Source organism: Papaver somniferum, chromosome 10 (genome assembly GCF_003573695.1).
Source record: "Papaver somniferum cultivar HN1 chromosome 10, ASM357369v1, whole genome shotgun sequence".
NCBI classification, from domain to species: Eukaryota; Viridiplantae; Streptophyta; class Magnoliopsida; order Ranunculales; family Papaveraceae; genus Papaver; species Papaver somniferum.
In genome coordinates, this window is record NC_039367.1 from 146,578,777 (window position 1) to 146,591,316 (window position 12,540).

The 12,540-nt window shown below is 37.6% G+C and overlaps 1 pseudogene; it reads right to left on the bottom strand.

The window, feature by feature from the left end:
• Positions 1 to 307: 307 nt before the first annotated feature.
• On the bottom strand, positions 308 to 5,876 carry LOC113316436 (annotated as a pseudogene).
• Between the last annotated feature and the right edge of the window lie 6,664 nt (positions 5,877 to 12,540).

Here is a 12,540-nt window from a genome sequence, read left to right on the forward strand (position 1 = left end):
CAAAAATAAGACCTCATAGATAATACGGGAAAAGAAATTATTCATAAAATTTCACATATGCTCGCACCAAGAGAAGTTTTTGATAAAGGATAACAATTATATTTGGTCTATCAAGATATGACAAATAACAAGAGGCAAGAATGGGAATGCAAAGGAAGTGTTATTTGCCCCATTTTGATAGTCTTATATGCATATGAAGAGGTCATAAATATGAAGCGAATAAAATAAGAATTATATTTACAAGAATTTACAAGAATTTGCAACAAATTACAACAATAAGAAGCAATCAATTTTCATCTCCCTCATTTCACTCAGTCTCAGAATCACCAGTTTCTTTTTTAGAATCTTCTTCAGAATCTTCTTCTCCATCAGTAACTTGGATATCAGGAATGGGTACATTTTCAGGAATCACTGGAAAGTTGTATTTCGAAAAAGGAATACCATTCTCTAGACAAACTCTTTTAACAGCAGCCTCACGAGAGCGATTAGCATCGTTACTGTTGTTTTGGACCAAGTTAAACCAATTTTCCTTCAATTGCTGATACTTTGAGTTACAAGTGAATGATTCTTCTTCTTTAGCATCCAAGCGAGTTTCTAGCTCTGCAACTTTCTTTTGATGCTCCTTCTCTTTCTCTGCGAAGAATCAACAAAAGAGTTAAAATAACAGACAATTATTCTTAAAGAATAGGAATGCAGATCAAAGAACAACAAATGACCTTCATAATTGGAAATAATGTCTGCGACCAATGTAGAATGCTCAGTGTGAAGGCTAAAATTTACACCTAAATTATTTCTAGCATCGTTCAGAACTCTAGCAGCTCAATTAAACTCATCTTCACTTTCTATAAGGAGTTGAGATCGAATTAATTTGCATTCCTCAATAAGAGTGTCCCTCTCACGAAAAGCTGAATCACGTTCTATTTTAACTTCAATAATGGATTCTTGAAATTGTTCTAGTGCCTTCGCACCCCTAAGAGCGATCTCATCTTTTTCAATAATAAGTTTGTTCTTCTTCGCCTCCAATACTTGAATTGCTTCTGTCTCCTCATAAAAACGTCGTTTAAAATTATTGGTAGTGGATAATGCACTTTTATGGCGTTCTCTAAGGGTAGTATATTTTAATCTTAATTCTTCTATGCTGAGGTTTTCAAATCCTCGAGCAGGATAATTATTTAAAGAGGAGTTGAGGTGCTCTAAATGAGTTTCAGCATCGGGAAGATTAGCCGCTTCATCAGAAAGGTCATACAGGTCTGCGAAGATAATTAAGTAAGAAGTGCGAACGATCGCATAAAAGAAAAGGAATAAGAAAATATAAGTTGCATACCAATGAGTTCCTTGTTTCTTTCTCGAGTTTGGAGAACCAATTGAGAATTAGTTAAATTCTCATTTCTAAGTTTCGTATTCTCGCCTGTAAGATTCGCATTCGCATCCGAAAGAATAGACTTCTCATGTTTCAGTGTGGCATTCTCATCTTGCAACTTGCGAAGATATGCGGCCACTCTGAGAAATGTAAAAGAAGCATTATAAGAAAAAGAAGAAATAATAAGGAAAAGATAAAAGACAAATGTTGCAGAATATTACCAAGCCATTCATCGCAAATTGAAAATATGGGTTTATCGCAGAGGCAACTCCACGAAGAGATCGACCTCCCCAATCAGAAGCAGTACAGATCCTTGAGATCATCTTGAAGGCACGATCTGTTTCATCATCCTCGAGAATAGCAAAAACATCTTCAGAAAAAAGATCAGACAACTTCTTCTGATACGAATCGGTCGATACCTCTTCTTCAAAAACAAAAGTATCTCCATCTCAAGATTCCGAACTTGAGGAAGAATCATATCTCGCACGCTTCCTAGAGACATCATCTTTTAACGAAGTTTTCTTGGATCCAGATTTTGACGTGGGTTTGTTAGGAGTGCTCTTGCCTTTGCCTAAAGTTTTGTCATTCAAAGGATTCACCTACGCGAATAATCAAGATAAGAAACAGAGGCAAAAATATTGTTAAAAATAGAAAGTGTGTTTCTTACTTCCTTATTCTGCAAAGTTGATACCTTGCGCGAAATACTGACCTTTTTGGCATCCTGCGAAAGTGAAGAAATAAAGATAAGAAAGAAAGTTATGAGAATTTACAATTTGGATCAAGAGGATCAAATACTGCTACTTTCTTTTCCTCATTTGCGAGTAATTTAAATTCCCAAGGTTGATAAAGAGGGAAATCTTCGGGTAGAGGATTGTCAGAACCATCCGTAGCTTTACCAGATACAAAGGAACCTTCTAAGATGACAGGGCAATTAAGCCAACTAGAATCATTGGATCTGCGAGCAGCACGATTAGAGTTTGAATTCCAATCAACGTCTCGCATAATTTTCTCATCTTCAGCGATACCATCTACTCTCCTTATGCGAACAACCCATTTAGTCACGTTACTTTTCATAACAGTGACGTAATAGTTCTTAAAGAAATTATCGAGAGTATACTCAGCAGGATCTATAATTTTATCACGATGATCCTCTTTTCGCACTTCATCAGGGTAAAATTTCCAAGACCAGCTGCGCGACGAGCATACTCTAATGGTATTCTAATAGCATCACCACTCAATTGAAATATTCCTCTTGCGAATCTTTCATCAACAAGAATTCTATAAAAGAGAGGAATCTCAGGGTTATATGAAGGAATTGGTAGAAATTGAAGTTTACCTAATGCAACGATGATTTTTTGATCATTCCATTGATCAGATTTGATTAGATCAAGATTAAGTTTGGATGCGAAATTATATGAAGGAGGAAGAGAGAGTTCGTAACCCCTTTGATTGAAGTCAGTTTTTAATCTGTTAAATTCAATCTCCATCTTTTTACCAACATGAGCCATTGAAGAATGGGAATGAAGAGTATAAAATTGCAGAGAAGGTGAAGAAGAATGAAAGAAATAAAAGGAGAAAGGTAGAAGAGAATATATAGGAAAGAACGACTCGTTTTTCAAGATTTATTATCATTAATGCGAAGAAAGGAACGGATAAAAACATACGGTAAAAAAGGACGTGTCGAAAGATGAGTGGTTAAAAGGACACGCGTACATAAGGAGAGCTTGAAATAGGGAATATTGTCGGCAAAGTAAAATGAAAAAAGAAAAAACAAGCATGTGCGATTTGCAAAAGGGGAATTTCTCATATAGCTCACTCTGAAGAATAAGCAATATGAGAAGAGGCAAATGTAGGAGTTAAATATCACACACGTTTCAAACGAAGTAAAGAATACAGCCTAAGCGAACAACATCGCACACAACAAAGTTGAGATGACGCACCAGATGATGTCAGCAAAGTCACGAGTAAAGTGTGGATAACTGTCCGAAGAGGTATGCTATGCGAAGATGAGCGATTGTATATGAGCGAATGTGTCGCATAGTGATCCCGAAAATAGTGAGTATTTTAGCTGTCATCCACTATGTAAAATTCTAGATAAAGGAGAGAGGTCATTACTTGTGAGGGTTCTAGGAGAAGTCTTGATCAAGAAATAGAGAAAGAAACAGAAAGTGAATCTAGGTTTCAAGTAAAATTGTTGTAATACTTGAATCTATCTTGTAAACATTCTCAATATTTAATTAATCAAATAAGAATTCATAATGCTCACTTAGAAATTGGATTAGTTTGAGTGGGGTGTAGTTGTAAGAAATCTTACAACTACTTAAGTAGCCCAAAAGCGATGGCAAGCCTCTCACTATGTAAACAAAGTGAATATTGTTTTCTGTCGTCGAGTTCATCAATCATAGTTGCTGCTGATAAGTCAGGAACATAACCCACATTTTGTAATCTCTGTTCAATAACATCTAATGTTTGGTAAATCTCTTTCGTATGAGGATGTGACGTATCACCAGAGATAAATCGATGAAATTCACCTTCCAACTCTATTGAACTGCAACCAGGTTCTTTAACGAATTCAAAATAAGACAACACATTTTCTTATATGGGATTTGGTGTTCTCCTCAATAAGTACATTAACTTCTAATACGCCAATCACGTCAGAAGGATTGAAATATCTTGCAAGTCATTGTTCTTCTCAAGAAGTATGTGAGAAGAAAGCGTTGGTTACAGTTGATAAACAAAATATGTTTACTGGAGAGCCCTTTGTACAGTTAGCAGTTGTCATTGTGAGCAGCAGAACTTATATAGTATATTTTACAAATTTGTACTCGGCAATAGTGTAGTGTTTAGTGATGCAGAGAAATTACATTTGCAGGTATTTTGCTATGTTTGTAGAAGTTTTGTCCAAAATAGAAATCAACTAAATAAAAGAACAATAAGGGAAAAAAAAATACAGTGTATTTAACTTATACAAAGCCACCAAGTTTGTAATTTACAGCAACAAGGAAGAAAATGGGAAGAAGGCAGACCGAAGTGCGGATATCACAAGACACTTTCAGGTTATACAATTATAAACTTTGGGGTATTGTGTCTTATCAGAATTCCTAAACTTAGTGATACTGAGAATGAGAAGCTGCAAGAAGAGCAGCTCCAATTCCAGAGCCATCATTTGCATGCTCTATAACAACGGTGTGTGCAGCTTCATCTCCGAGTAACTCACTGAGGGTGCTCTGCAAACAGGATCTGAATTTGGTGTAGTGCTCAAACAATCCTCCATCCACGGCTATCACAGTTCTCTGCTTCTCTCCCTCCTTTACCGTGTCTTTTCCCATCTTCTTCAAAATACCCAAGATCCCTGTGGCTGAAAGACGGGCAGCACGTGTCGCAACAATGTTGCAGAGCTCTACAACCACTCTTCTTGTTTCCTGGGAAGTATCAGATATCCCAAATATGTCCCTCAATTTGCTTCCAACCACTGCCAAGTCTGGGGACGTGTCATGATGCATTGCAGACATTTCAGGAGTCCTCAAAACGAATCGAGTCCTAAGTTTTGACGGAACAGTATCACCAAAAAATCCAGCCTCTTCAGCAATTTTGCAGAGGACTCTACGCACGATATCTCCCAAGTACATCCCAGAAATAATCTTCTAAAATATCTGATCACCAACGTTAAGACTGTCCTGGTCCAAAGTCTGATCATATTCAGTCACAGGAAGGTGTGATGACCTGAAGTTACCCCACTCCGTGTTGATTACCATTTCTCCTGATTTAGGAATGGCGTGCGCACGCTCTACATATGCTGCGTTTGTTCCAGTTCCCAAAATAACCGCAGCTGCAACATCATAATTCAAGTATTTGCCTCCAACTAATGTACCAATTGTGTCGTTCACCAGAGCTGCCACGCGCATGCCAATTCCCTGTCTGTCTAAGGCTTTAGTTAATTCTACCACCACATCTTTATCAACCGATCGATGGAGAAACCCTTTGTCCACCTAATAAGAGTCCCTGATGCGATCAATAACTGCTTCACAGGGAATGAAAAGGTGAAACCCAATTCCCTCTGACTACCAGGAGGGAGGAAGAAACCTTGTCCTTCTGTCGCTATAAATCTTGCGAGTTCTTTAGCAATGAAATCAAATAGCTCGCTTGAAGTGGCAGTCATCAATTCAGGAGGAATGGAGACTTCAATAAATTCTTGTTTAGCAACACGCCCATCTCTTCCACCCAATTGTACACGCAACACACGGAAGTTTGTACCCCCGAGATCCAAAGCATAGAACAGTCCATGTTCATCACCAGTAGGGAGATTATCGACATAGCTATTAAGCATCTTAAGCTTACTACCACCTTCAGAATTAAGTCCAGAATGCATCTCAGCAGTCATGGCATCAGCAACTTGTCTAAGTTTACCAATTGGTGTAGCACACCGTTCTTCAAATTCTTTCAATATAGACATAGCTTTTCTACCTGAACTTGTCATCCTATGTGTTTCTGTTAATGTAGCTGCAACACATACTTCTGCTGCACGAATATATTTTTGAGTATCACAAACACGCTTCATCAGCTTACTCAAGGTATTGTTAGGTTGAAGAGTTCCTAGGACAATAGGCTTGAAGCGGGCATTAGCAAAGAGGACACTCGACTGCCAAATCTTGTAATCTTTTTCTTTGAAGAATTTAAGAGAAGTTTTTCTGACTTTATTATTAGAGCAACTGCAATGGATGAGTAAACCTATAATTATGATCCAGGGAGGAGACGCAACGGGACGGAGTAAAGACTAAAATCTGGACCAAAACCAAATTCCAGACCATATTTGGTCTGGGACCAAGACCAAAACTATATATAGTGGAGCGGAGGTATAATCACCGTTTGGCATCGGGCGTATATATAATCTACGCCTGTTGTGAAACGTACGTAAAGTCACCGCCCCATAAAGAGGCGTTTATATAAGTTACGCCCGGTTCAGGCGTTGATAAAATGTTCGCCCGTTGGGACGTTGATAAAGTTTACGCCCCACGTCAGGCGTTAATAAAATGAACGCCCCATTCAGACGAAGATTATACAAACGCCCCAGTCCGGCGTTGATATTCTTAACGCCCCACGCCAGGCGTTGATAAAGTGTACGTCCCATTCAGGCGTTGATATAGTTAACGCCTCACGCCAGGCGTTTATATAGTTAACGCCCCGGACAGGCGGTGATATAATTAACGCCCCATGCCAGGCGGTGATATAATTAACGCCCCATCCCGGCGTTGATATAGTTAACGCCCCACGCCAGACGTTTATATAGTTAACGCCCCAAGCTTGAGTTTAAAAAAAAAAAAAAAATTCTTAGACAAAATTGATTTTGAAATTTTTTTATACCGTTGGTAATCCGAACGTTGAAGAAAATGGAACGTTGAAGAAAATGGAACGTTGGATAATTTGGAACGTTGGAAAGTTTGGAAGACATTTCGGTTTTTTCGCATATATACACCTATAAATACACATGAGATCCTGTGACATTTTCCCACGACCAATACTTCAAACTATCCATACCAATAAGAAGAAATATTGTTTCTGCTTTCAAATCAGTTGGAAAATTTTCACGGATTCGCTTACAATGGCACCAAGAGTAGCACGAGGTCCAAATTTTACGACAATCGAAGATGTAACAATGTGTAAAATTCATTTATCTATATCTCAAGATTCTAGTGTTGGAGCTGATCAATCAGAGGCGACGTTGTGGACTCGTATCAAGGATGATATTGAACTTCATTTACCTAATAATCCAGAGCGGTCTTGGAGTTCTTGGCAAAAACGATATCAGGGAATAAGTAAAGATGTGGCGTTATTTTCGGCAAAAGAGGCAGAAGTTGAAGGTGAATATCATACTGGATGGGGTCCTGAAAAGAAGGTAAGCATTCTTGATTTTTCCAACCATTGTTTTCTAATATTTAATAAGCGCCCATGTACTTAAGTGTTTTTAAAAACATTAACAGCTTGAAGAAGTTAACAAGAGGTTCAAGGAATGCAACGATGGGAAAAAATTTAAGCACGAAGAGTGCTACCAAGTTGTGTTAGAAAATTTAAAATATAATCGACGATCGACTTTTGTATTCGATACGACGCATGATTTGCACACTTATGAGAATAACGAGGAAGATGATGAAGGACCGCAAACAACAACTCAAGGAGAGACCGGTAACGACACAGATGGGGGAGACATAGAGAACACATATCTTCGTAAGATGGGGAAAAAAGCAGCAAAAAGATTGAAGAAAACAGGGAGAGAGAAATCCAGTCACCAAGAGGAATTGATGGGAATAATTATTAAAGAACAACAAAATTTCAATACTCATTACCAAGCACAATCAAGATTCAAGATGGAACAAAGAGCAGCAGAGTTTGCAGCAAAACAAGCTGAACATGCTGCAAAAATAGCCAAGCAAGCTGAAGACGAAGAATTTCGCATCATTATGATGGATCTTGAAAAAATGGAACCTGTACAACAAGAGTACTTCCGACTTCGCAGGGCGGACATAGTTCGGAATAAAAGAAACCAATCTTAACACAAAGGCGGAATAGTTCAAACCTTAATTATTTCTCCTATTTAGTGATTAGTAGTATTATTAGTATTATTATGTTTTAAATTTCTTAGTATCTGAACAATTAGCATTATTATTATGTAATTTTTGGATTTTAAATTTACTTCCGTTGATTTGAATTAAATTTCTACTTTTTTGAAACATACGACCTTAATTAAAACTTGAGGATGTTTACATACAAAGAGATAATAGAAAGGAAATGACAAACGACAATTTTTAATTCCCATATTCTGCCCATATATATTCGATCAAGTCATCACGCAAGCGAATATGTGCATCTTTGTTACGCATTGCACATCGGCGTTGCTGAGCTCTAATTTGGGAAAACTCGTCACTATTGCCTCTTAATATTAACCGGTGCTGCGTTGCTACGTTGTTCATAAACATGTGGCCAGTCACCGGGTAGACGCTCATCCTCGACTATCATATTATGTAAGATAATACAAGTTTTCATGATATAGGCAAGCACATCTGGATTCCACATTCTTGCAGGTTGTTTGATGATTCCAAATTGTTGTTGAAGTACACCAAATCCCCGTTCAACATCTTTTCTTGCACCCTCTTGCATCGATGAAAATATTTCCTTTTTCCTACCCACCGGATGTTTAATGGCCGTAATAATAGTAGGAATCTCTGGGTATATTCCATCACCTAGATAATACGGCATATCATATGAATGTCCGTTCACCTCATAGCTCACCGGCGGTGCTTTTCCTGTTACAAGACTTCGAAAAACATATGAACGGTTCATAACATAACATTAATATCGTTGTTAGAACCGGGCATACCAAAAAAAGCATGCCAAAACCATAGGTCATACACCACTGCCTCCAACACGATACTTTCGCTCCCTTTATACGCGGTGTAAGCCCCAGATTCTGCCGACGGACATTTATCCCATTTCCAATGCATGCAATCTAGACTACCCAGCATCCCAGGAAATCCCCGGTCTTTGTTTTTCTTGAGCAACAGTTCAATATCACCAGCCGTTGGTTCACGCAAATATTCTTTCCCATACAAATTCACAATCGTCTTACAGAACCTACGAGTAGCTTCCAACACAGTTGTTTCTCTATGCGTAAGTACTCGTCTATTGCATCTGCCGCACATCCGTAAGCTAACATTCGTACTGCTGCTGTTACTTTTTGATGAGGGTTTAATCCTAAAACTCCACAAGCATCGGGCTTTTGAACAAAATATTTTGCATTGGTAACACCTTCCACTATCCGGTTAAACAATTGTCGACGCATTCTAAATCTTCGGAAAACATTTGGTTGGTTGGTTGGTTTGGGTACGGAGAGAAATAGTCGTTCCATAGAAGTTCAGCCCCTGACTCACGATCTCTGGTATTCTGATACGAGTTTGAGGCCATTTTGAATTTGTAACAAGGACTCCCAAACTAACGGCCATGTTATTTTGCATAATTGCTATTGCATCATCATCAGAGGAAAAAACTACTATTAGAAGAAAGAAGATGAAGAAGAAACAGAAGAGCAATAATGAGCGGTTTTCTCATATTGTTCTATATGAAGCATGAAGAGAAGAGATGTATTGTTATTCATACATTGAGTGAAACCAGTCTTTAATTTATAACCCATTTTCAAGAGCATTAAAAAAACCAAAAAATAGATATTTTTTGGGTTCACGCAAATGTGTTTTCAAAAAAACAAAATATCTGTTTGTCAGTGACCTGATATGACAATACTATATATGATTAGACTATACTATATATGATATGACTATACTATATAAGATAAGAAAAGATAACTCCAAAGACAGTTCATCTAAATAGTCATAACAAATTAACCCTTCATATTATCATTATCCGAAGTGGACGATCTTGGTGCCAGAAAAGGCATGTGCGTTCTCGGATTGGTATTGACTGATGACATTGTTGAAGCTGATCCCTGATTCATACCACTCCAAACTTGTGATGGCAGGGTTTGGGAAAATGAACCGTATCCAAGCTGAGGTTGGACAGTGTGCGACATACGGAAAAGAGATAGTTGTTGCTGCAAATCAACGTTCGCATTATTTAGCCTTTGTATTTCTGCTTCTTTCGACATGATAACGTCCATCCTCTCCTTCGTTTGTTTTAATGTAAATTCGCGAAATTGTTGATTAAAATCAGCATTTGCTTGAAATAATGTGTAAGCTTCATGCTGTGAAGAAAAAATAAAATATATAAGTACAAATATACCAACAAAAAACGAACGTACAATAAAAAGTCGAAAGTACACTTACGTGGGATAATAGATGTGGAGGAGGGATATGTACATGTTCAACAGGTTGTTCAATTGGGACCGTATACAAGTCACCGACATACCCATATGTTTGGGCTTCCCAAATAGGATGAGTCACGTAATCTTTGGAGTTGGTTACCATTGTCCAGTATTGTAAATATATATCATAATCTTTAACAACTTGCACTATCTCTGTTGCATCGACCAAACCTTCTTTTTTTAGGCGTTCGGCTTGAATATTGCCAATATCCCCTATAACTGTGTGTAGTCTTATAGGAACAACGAAAGTACAATGGTTTTGACGCCAACACCTTTCACCAAGATACATGTTGTGCTGTACAGTTAGAAAGGGAATAAGAATTTAGTAAGTATGTTATATAGAAAAAAAGTATGTTATATAATAAAATTTACAAATTAACTCACAATGCCCATGTAAGAAAATATATATCTCGAGTCTGATAGCCGCGTAGCCGTGCATCCCATATCAGATGCAAGAACTTCTCTGTATGATTCCCATGGTCGCCATGTCACTTGTTCAGCAGTAAGCTTACTTAGTAAATCCCTACAACGGAAAATATCATTTGTATTCTTCGGTACATTCCATTTAGAAGATACGGGCCATTTTTGTTCTGTACTCGCCTCTGGGATTTCTGGTCGACATATGCCCAGGTATTCATACCCCCAAAACTACTCAATTCCAAATAATTAGCCAATTTAATAACTTAGCAACAAAATAAACAATGAGAGGAAAAATAACTAGATTGAAAGAATACCTCTAATACTTGGAATGGGCCACATAGTGCCTTCTGTCTCCTCCCAGATAAACGGAGTGCCGCATACAATTTCGAAAACGCAGCACCACCCCAGTCAAACGTGGATACTACATCAAGATTTTCAAAAGCATCTAACCATCCAGCATCAATATAAGTCTTTGCATTAGAAAAGAAAAAATGTCCCAAAACATACATGAAAAAGGCAATTGCTACTCTATGAGCAAGGGTGCTATCATTTTCAGCCGCAACCAACTTGTCTTCGAAGAAATATGACCTTAAATATTTAATCAAACCCATCAATCATAGCATTCCAACAAACAAGATTTCTCTCAGGCATTTCTTCAAATACTTTCGCAGATAAATCCAAACACCCACAAGACACATAAAAATTAATCAAACTATTACTAATATACTTATCTGAATCAAATCCAAGTTTCAGAACGTGCCCATGAATCTGTTGACCTTCACATAAATCCGATAAGAAAGCGCAAGCCTTAAGAACAAACGGGAACGTGTGTTTATCCGGGGCAACACAACCTTCAATCAGCATTCTATGATAGAGTAAAATAGAGTGGTCTTTATGGTGAGTACTCCATGCATAAGCTCTTATTAGAGTATTCCAAATGAATGAATTTGTATGGTGAATGTAGTTGCGGAAAATCCCACACCTACACTCAATAAGATGATTATAACACAAAGTCTAAGTCATGAGAATCAACTTAAACATTAATGAGATTATACACCACTTTGACACTAATGTGATCTTCACACAAGCTTTTTATTGAGAATATGATGTTCTTACAAATATCACAAAGGTACAAATGAATAACAATGGAGATAATGAGTAAAAGCTCAACTATAATGGCTTCTTTCTTTTCTTGGAAGTGGTTCTTAGCTCTATTACTTGACTAAATTCTCACTCAATCTGCCCTCTCTCTTTACCATATGAGTCTATATATAAGCAAATACATCAGTAGAAGACAACCATGTTCACGTGCAAGATCTCTGAAGATGGATTTTGTATCAGTTTGTCAGGCTTTTGAGAATTGTCATTGTCTGTCGCATCGATGCTTCGTGCTTCTTCTGATCAATGTCGCGTTGTTTTTATCGTGTGAATTATCTTTCGTGCCTTCTTCTTTATTATCATGTAATTACTCTTCGACTAATTTCCTTCTTCTTGGTGCTTAAGAAGAGTGAGACTATGGATTTGTCTTGTGCGATATTTCTCCCCTACATTTTGCCTCTTTTCCGTTGTTCTTCTGCAAGTGGAATAATGCGAGAATTCTTTATTGATGCTTCGTATTTGGCTTATTTCTTCCTTTGTCCGACATTTTTCCGGTTTTCCTATATGATTATTTCCACGTGCAGTAACTCCTCATTTTCTCGATTCACACATCTAGGTCTGATGTTGATCGGTTACAGCTATAGCCGGTTCGCCTGTGTTTATAATTATCTCTGAAGAGATATATTTGTCTTCATCTTCTTCATTTTGTTCTTCTTCCTTTCTGCTCTAAAAAGGACCTATCTCCGCAGAACTTGTTCATCTATAAGATTTGTCACTATGTCAAGCCAATCTTATA